Genomic DNA, 6,177 nt, shown 5'->3' with positions numbered 1-6,177 from the left:
TTTACACTGTTTGTTTTGCATTGTTTCTGTTTTTGCGTTTTTAATGTGTCCTTTGTTAGCCCCGAAAGCCCTCTGGGGCAGCAATTCACCCACATTGCCCTGGCAGCCACACTGCCCTCCTCCGCCGTCCCCCGGGGAGCTCCATCTTTCAAGTCATGGCTCTGAAGCACGAGGGCCCCAGAGCCCTTGTGCCATGTCGCCACGGTGGCCCAGGGTCCGTCCTGTGGCATGATGGTGCCAACAGGTGGCTGCGTGCGGGGTGCCCGAGCAGCCGCCCCCCTGGGAGCTGTGCGCCACGGAGACCCCACCCACCTCCTAATGTGCCTCCATGGCTCTGTTACTCACAGCTAAATTACAGTATTATGACTTCATTGTTGAGTCCCAATTCTCCTAATTATAGCCTAGAGATCTATTATTTGATTTGGTAACACCAAGTGCTTCTTTTCTAAATCATGTAATCTCTTGTAGCTTATTAATGTCAGGTTTGCGCACACGCAGGGACTTGGTTGTTTGCCAGGCAGAATCAAATTTTCAAATTTTCGCTGTGTTATGTTACAGGGCTTTGCTTGTTACAATCTAATTATATTGGCACTGAAATACCGAAAACCAATTTATATTAGAAAGCTCTTTAACTCTTTCTTTGGAGTGAATTTACATGCATAAGTGTCTACCACACCATTGGTCTTTTTGTTTCTCCACTGGGAAATCCCTTCTGGGAAAGAGGTAAAAGTAACAGTCCCTTTCTATTAAAAAGTCTGCTGTTAGCGGGCAAAAACGGTGAATGCGGCCATTCTCTTGGTTGAAGCCTGGGGAAGGAAGGGAGCACGCCTCTTCCAACCCCTGTGTGCTCCCGCAGCCTCCCTGCCTGGGACACTGGGAAACCCCTCTGCCGGTGGGTGTCACCTGGCGGCGGTACCATCCCCAGCCTTGGACTATTTCACTTCCTCCGTGTCCCCTTCTCTCCTTCAGACGTATTTTCCCACGCTCCATTTGCTAAGAGGGGCCCAATGGATCCTTTGTCCTGAGGACATTGCCCTTTGCAGACCAGGAGGGTCTTGCAGCCTCAGGAAGTTGGTCCAGCAAAGGGACCTCCTTCATTATCCCACGCTGTCTCCTCAGGGGGTGCTATGGCTGTTGTATCTGGCTGTCAGGCTATCTGCCTTGTCACTCTGTCCATCCTCCCAGTGATGGCCACGGCTTTCTGACCCCTGGATCGCTGTTATGGCTGTACAGACAGTTATCACCAGGAAATACTATCTGTACCTAAATCATCCAGTATCCCACCTTTGAAAAGGAGCGCCAACTTCCTCCTAGCTTTTTTTTTTAAGACCTTATTTTTTAGAGCAGTTTAAGGTTCACAGAAAAGCGGAGAGGAAGGTACAATCGCACCCCCACCCATGCACAGCTTCCCCCATTATCAGCGCCCCCCTCCCCGCCGAGTGCTACCTAAGTGACCTGGCTCCAACCTCACTTCCCGGTCGTTCAGAGCTATGCTCTCGCTCACTCATTAACTCCAGCAACACTTTGTCCTGTTTCGTGTCTTCCCCCGTTTCCCTTTTCCACTCTATCGCCTCGGCACACATTCTTTCCTCGGTCTGCAAATGCTCTTGGCATTTACGGCTTCTGCTCATTCTTCACATCTCAGAGAAAATGTCACTTCCTTAGAAAGAACTTTCTTTCCCTCTGTTTAACCAAGTGCCCCCACAAACACCCCATTTCGTTTATTCTACCTTGTATTTATTTGTTTTCTGCCTGATTACCCCTCCCCCACTCTTGACCGAAACTGTAAGATCCGTGAGGGCAGAGATTTTGTTTGGTTCCCCTGAACTTCCAGTGCCGAGCCCGGTGCCTGGCATCCAGATGAAGACCCATCAGTAGCTGTGGAGGAAAGGACCCCAGGACATTTATACTGTCTTATAATGGAGAAGAATCAGTATGTTTCGACTCTTTGGACTTGTCCGGCTCTCCTTCCTTCCTTGATCCAACAGTGTGGACAGCCTTCATTCTCCTTGAGGCTACAGGGTATGGCCCTATCCTCTGCTCCTGAGCAGGAAACCAAGGAGCCATCCCAGGCTGGCACAGCTGTGGCTTCGTGTCTCCATCCCAACGTCTGCTGGAGTCTGGTCCAATGACTCAGATCCTGTCTGAACCAAGTGCCTTGTCTTCCACAGCGTCTTCCACGGCACCTTCCCCAGCTTTGCCTGGAGGCGGTTCTCATGTGGTGCCCGCATGGGTCACCGAACCAGTGGCTAGTGGCAGCACAGGGCCCATCAGGGGCCACTCTTATTTATCTAAGTGAGGGATGAAGTGGTACAAGGTCAGGAACCCCCTTTCGTGGCAGTCACTGAGTCACAGAAGAGTTCAGATGGATGGGAAGTCAACAAGACCACCTCCGAAGCCAGGCGTGCACAGCTGCATGGAAGAGCCCCACAGGGAACAACGACAGTCAGCTATGCACCCACCATGGCTCTGCTAAGACAGCTGTGGAGCTGATCTGTGGACTCATGTACCTACTTAACTTCAATTATAACAAATCATTGATCAGGTTGATGGAACTCCCTGACCCCTTTTTGCTCCTTCTTCTAGTACGTTCTCCGTAAGAGTGAGAGGTAAGGGGCTCCTGATCCACTATGAGTACAGGGGAAGACCCTCCTCCTGCGATGAAGAAAACCAAGGGTCTCTCTCCCCTACTGCGTGGGTCTCCTAAAATATCCATGATGCATTAACGATTTGAAAGGTGCCCTCTATTCAGAAACCCCCGCCAAAGAGCACAGAGCAAGGCGGATGGCCATGCCCACCGTCCTGGAAGGAAGGCCTTGAAACACAAGACTCTCTCACCATCTCTCATTTAGAGAGCTTGTTTCCTTCTCACTGCTATGTCTTTGCCCCCTCTGCTTGGAATATTCTCCTGCCCCTATTTCATTTCTTCTTGTAGAAATTTAACCCCTCCTTCACAGCCTGATGGGAAAGGCGTCTGCTCAAAGCAGTAGTCTCAGATCGACACGGTCAGAAGCACACTGTGCCCCCACTGGCCCCACAGTCAGGTGCTGGTGCTATTTATAGACAGGTTGATCAGACATCCCAGTTTGCTTGGCACAGTTCTGGTTTATGCCTGTCATGCCAGCATTCACTAACATTAATAATTAGTAATAATTCACCTTCAAAAATGTCCCGACTGAACAGCAGACTGTGTGGCATGGTGGGGACACTCTCTGGTGACCCCCATGGGGTCCTACCCTTTTCTAATCCTCTCCCTTGAATGCAGGCAGAACTGGTGCCTTGCTTCTGGCCAATAGAATGTAGCAAAGGTGACAGGATAGCCACTGCCTCGATTATGTCACTTTTTATAATACTCTGTCTTCATGAATAAAGAGAGCCATTCCCCCTCAGGCCTTGAAGAAACAAGCGTCTGTGGTGTGAGCTGCCTCCAGGAAGGGCCTCGGGAGCTGCCGGCAGGACCCGTGGGCAGCCTCGAGGTGCTGAAAGCCTTGGTCTTCTCAATGGAAGCAACTGAATTCTGCCCCAGTCCTGTGGGCCGAAGGAGGACCCTGAGCTCCAGAAAGGAAAGCTGCTGACTCCTCGGTTCAGGCCTCTGAGATGCTGAGCAAGGGCCCTTGGTGAGCTGTGCCTGGGCTCCTGACCCCTGGGCCCTGGCAGGTAACGGAGGGTGGTTGGTTGAAACCACTCGGTTTGTGGTCATCTATTTGCCACAGTCGACATCGATCCGGATGGCTGCCCTGTCGTATGGCGAACCGAGGGCTCAGACGGTCTCTCCTTGACACATTGGTATTTTCTTAAGGTCAGGGTGCACACCGTACTCGCCTCGGGTTTCCTACAGGCCACAGGCCGAGCAAGGACTTCCCACCCTGCAGCTGCCACACCACCGGAGTGTCGCAGAGCACTTACGGGGAGCACCGTTTCTGGTGTCCCGGGGCCTGTCACTCACTAGCTCTGCGACTTTAAACTAGTTATTTTCAACCTCCCGGGGCCTCAGTATTCTCATCAAAAGATGGGGTTATCAACACAGTGCTTTGCTCTGAACGGTCAGATTGTAGTGAGGATGAATCGATTCAGGGTACAAGTGTTGTACGACCCACGACTCACAGTGCTGGGTAAATTTACTCACTTGCCTGCTTTGTTCTGCTTCGTTCATGTCCGTCTGCTGTTATCATCCCCATTTACACATGAAGTCACTTTCCCGAAATTGCACAACTCCTAAGTGGCAGAGAGACCCACACCAAATCCACACGTGCTCTTCCCCGCACTCTCGACACCTGCATCATTCTTGTGGACGCATGTTTTTGAAGGAAAAAAAACAAAGCAAAACGAAGAGAACTTTTTGCAGAATTCCACAGTGAATTTCCCAAGAAGCAGGCCCCAAACACGCAGATGTCAAGTTTGGCCAAGTCCCACGGTGCGGAGTCCCTCTTCGGGCGTGGCTGGGTTTCTGGAAGCACAGGCAGGCAATTCAGACAGCTTAGTGGAAGATGGTGACCCATAAAAGAGCTCTGGGCCCGTGAGGCTGACACACTACCTGATAAACGACGGGGGCTTTTAGACAATTCCAGTCTCCTAAAACCTGGATATTTACGTAAGTGCCGATTATCAGGATCCATAGATAATTTGCTACCTGCTCATTTTTAATGTTTTTGTGAACACTCATGAGAAGCTCATTAATTGTAAGTGTCTGTGAGCTTATTGGGTTGTAAACCAAGGTTGACAGCACAATAGGCCCGATAAAGAGAAGTGGCCCCTTCGCCAGCCGGGAGGAGCCGGCATACAAATCAGCCCGGGGGTAATTGACAGGATTGCTGGGTTGCACACGAGCCCCTTCTCAGAGTGGGTTTTATGTCCCTGTCCTGAGCTTCCCGGCAGAGACTCAAGCCGGCGGTGTGGGAGGGATGCCAACCGCATTCACCATGCTAGGGCGACAGGGTCAGGCACCCAGGCGCAGTAATGGGGGAAATCCGTGAAGGCCGTGGCCTGACAAGGCTGAAATCCATTTGTTGTTCTCTGCTTGGAACACCCTTGCTCTTTCTCTAGCCCTGCAGGTTCCCACTCATCTTTCAAGACAGCTCCTCCTCTAAGCTTTCTCTGACCTCGCCAGGGAAAACATCTCCTCTCTGGAGCTCTGAGAGCCCCTTGCACATCTTCTGGAATAGCTCTAACAATACGGGTGTCTGGAATGCCGGCCCTTTGCTCCGCGCCCCAAAGAGCAGAACTCGGAACTTTGTATGATGCCCTCCAGGTACGCTCCTCAAACAAACGCCCTGGTGGGCAAAGCAGGCTTTGAGAGCACCCCGGGGCCTGGGGAAGGGAAGCACATCAGCTGGCACCCGGGCTTTCACCAGTTAGCCTGCTTCTTTCCCCTTCTGGACCCTACTCTTCTTGTCTCGCAGGGAGGGACTGCAGAATTGAAAGCCCTGGGAGGCCACCTCATCCTACCAGGCTTTTCAAACATGTATTTATTCATTTATTTTTATTTATTTATTTTTTTTTTTGGTATCACAATATATATACTTTATTTTTTTAAATATTTTTTATTATATTATGTTAGTCACCATACAGTACATCCCTGGTTTCTGATGTAAAGTTCGATGATTCATTAGTTGCGTGTAACACCCAGTGCACCATGCAGTACGTGCCCTCCTTACTACCCATCACCAGATTCATTTATTTTTAGGGTGAGTTTCTCTAATATTCCTTATGAGAGACTAAAATAATATATTTGCATTGGTCTTGTTGTATATATTCATATGTGTACTATAGCAGACATGGGATTCCAGAGAGGCAAACATCCATTGCACTTAATAGATACATGATCGAGGGGCGCCTGGGTGCTTAAGCATCCGACTCTTGATCTCAGCTCAGGTCTTGATCTCAGGGTTGTGAGTTCAAGCCCCACATTGGGCTCCACGCTGGGTGTGGAGCCTACTTAAAATAAATAAATAAATAAATAAATAAATAAATAAATAAATAAATAAAATACATGATCGAATCCCTTCACAGGCGAAACTGCTACAACAAATAGAACCAGACAATGTAATGTCACTTCTCACTCACAAGGGACAGTCAGCTCTCTTCCATGCAGTGCTTCAGGGATCCAGCTTTCTTTCATATCGAGACTGCATTATCTTGTAGGGCACCATCTTCACGGAAATGGAAAGAGCATGGAGT

The sequence above is a fragment of the Ursus arctos genome, unplaced genomic scaffold (genome assembly GCF_023065955.2).
Source record: "Ursus arctos isolate Adak ecotype North America unplaced genomic scaffold, UrsArc2.0 scaffold_23, whole genome shotgun sequence".
NCBI lineage: Eukaryota > Metazoa > Chordata > Mammalia > Carnivora > Ursidae > Ursus > Ursus arctos.
Note: the sequence above shows the minus strand (reverse complement) of the source record.